Genomic DNA, 1,932 nt, shown 5'->3' with positions numbered 1-1,932 from the left:
TGGTAACGTAACAGAATGGTGGTGCAAGATTTTACTCCAAGCGAGGAGTTATGCATCAATTAAGATCTTGGTCACTTACCTTCTCTGAGACGTGCTGGAACGTTTCTTTTTCGTGAATTTCGGTCACACATCATCAGGTCTATTCTTGTCGGCGAAATCAATAATCGAAAGTCTGAGACAAACAGAAAGTTAATCGAAAGTCGATGAAATCAGCGCTGGCGTGGAATGTGCGAAGAAACTTGAAGTATTCGCGTTATTGGTTAACAAAAGGACACATGCTCTTTTTGTTGGCAACGCGTGCGCCAAAAAGAGCTCATCACGTGGAAGGATTCACAGGAAGACTGAACTTAACATGGCGGACAAACGTACTCGTAAAAGACGTTACAAAGAATTTTTGCGTTGCTCAAACCCTCATAAGTTCGCGACAGAAAGAAGACGAAACACTAGAAAAAGTACACCCATAACGTCGATCGATCGCCGTGCGTTTTCAACGAATTCAACGTTCAAGATATGTTTGGCGAAGAGTCTGTCAGGTTTTTCGATGACAGCTGCTGCAGTCATGAGCGAGTTCAGACAACGGAAAACACATCCCTTAGTGAATTGTGCAGCTTAGAGCAAGCTCAAGAAATTGATGAAGCAATTCAGCTTGAATCTGACGAAGTGAGCGATGGCTTACTGAGTGATCAAGATGACAACCAAGATGAGCTATTGTCTCACAATGCATGAATGTATGAACGATATGTTATGGACGATGAGGCAGGATCGGATATTTTTAGCGACTGCGAGAACATAGAATCGGACTCTGAATCTTCTTCAAAAGAGCACGAAAGAGAAAACAATGACATGCTTTATTCGGGTTCGCCTATTATGAGCAGTTCAAGCGTTGTGTTGTTGTTATCGTTTGTGTTAAAGCACAAGCTCACTCATGAAGCATTTAGTGATTTACTTGCTGTTGTTGAAGCTCACTGGCCCCGACCAAATAACTGTAGAACGATGGTTAAAAAAAATGTTTCAATTTGTAAGCGAAGCCAAAGGCGACATTGTCAAACACTTCTACTGTAGTTACTGCAACGCGTATTATGGCAGAGGTGATAATAGTACCTAAGTAAACAGGACCTGCAACATTTGTGGTCAAGGCGTACCGACAGATGGTCGATTCTTTATTGAAGTGCCTATTGTAAGACAGCTGCAAGAGTTTTTCATTGGTAAGTGTTTATGTTTTTATAACTTGGATTTTCTCTCGCTGATGTATTGATAAATCACCCACTATTGTGATCTGACCTTTAAGTGAAACCTTGTTAACCGGGGTTACATGTAACCAATGTAACCATGACCATGTAACGGGTGACCAGCTGCAAAGACCTTGTCCTCTAGATTTCAATTTTGTGCTTTTTTGTTTTTGTTGTTTCAACTTTGTGTTTTATACTTAAAAGCAAACAGAAAAGCAAATTTAGCTTTTTATGGAAACTGTACCCAGTATAATGGCTAGAGTATGATAGTAGAGCCAGTTTTTTAACCTGACTCATTTAATTATTGAGAACTTATAGCCAGCAGGGGGAACCTCATTTGCAACACAACTGTATGCATGCATGCTATATGCATGCTTGATGTAAACATGAATTCCAACAAATTAATAAAACTTACTGCACTCACAAGGAAGACATACACATGAATTTTCAGAGTGTTTTAAACTTGATACAGCACGAAATGCGAGCTTAATCAATTTAAAACACGTTTTATGTAGATCTATTCTTTATTTCACTAAGCTTGGGATTTTGGTATATTTTGACCAAGAAAATTGAACGTAAATATGTAGCCATGTTGTATAAGACACTCATTAAACAGTAATTGTATTTGTATTTTCTTCATGGATTATTAATCAGTGTTTTAATGTAACATACAGAGGTGTATGTCACAAACTGTGACTTTGAA

At 38.7% G+C, this 1,932-nt stretch overlaps 1 pseudogene; it reads left to right on the top strand.

Moving 5' to 3' along the window:
- Positions 1 to 726: 726 nt before the first annotated feature.
- On the top strand, positions 727 to 1,255 carry LOC137995960 (uncharacterized; annotated as a pseudogene).
- The last annotated feature ends 677 nt before the right edge of the window (positions 1,256 to 1,932 follow it).

This window comes from Montipora foliosa, chromosome 3 (genome assembly GCF_036669935.1).
Source record: "Montipora foliosa isolate CH-2021 chromosome 3, ASM3666993v2, whole genome shotgun sequence".
Classification (NCBI taxonomy): domain Eukaryota; kingdom Metazoa; phylum Cnidaria; class Anthozoa; order Scleractinia; family Acroporidae; genus Montipora; species Montipora foliosa.
The sequence above is the reverse complement of the archived record's forward strand: the minus strand, read 5'-3'. Positions and strand labels throughout refer to the sequence as shown.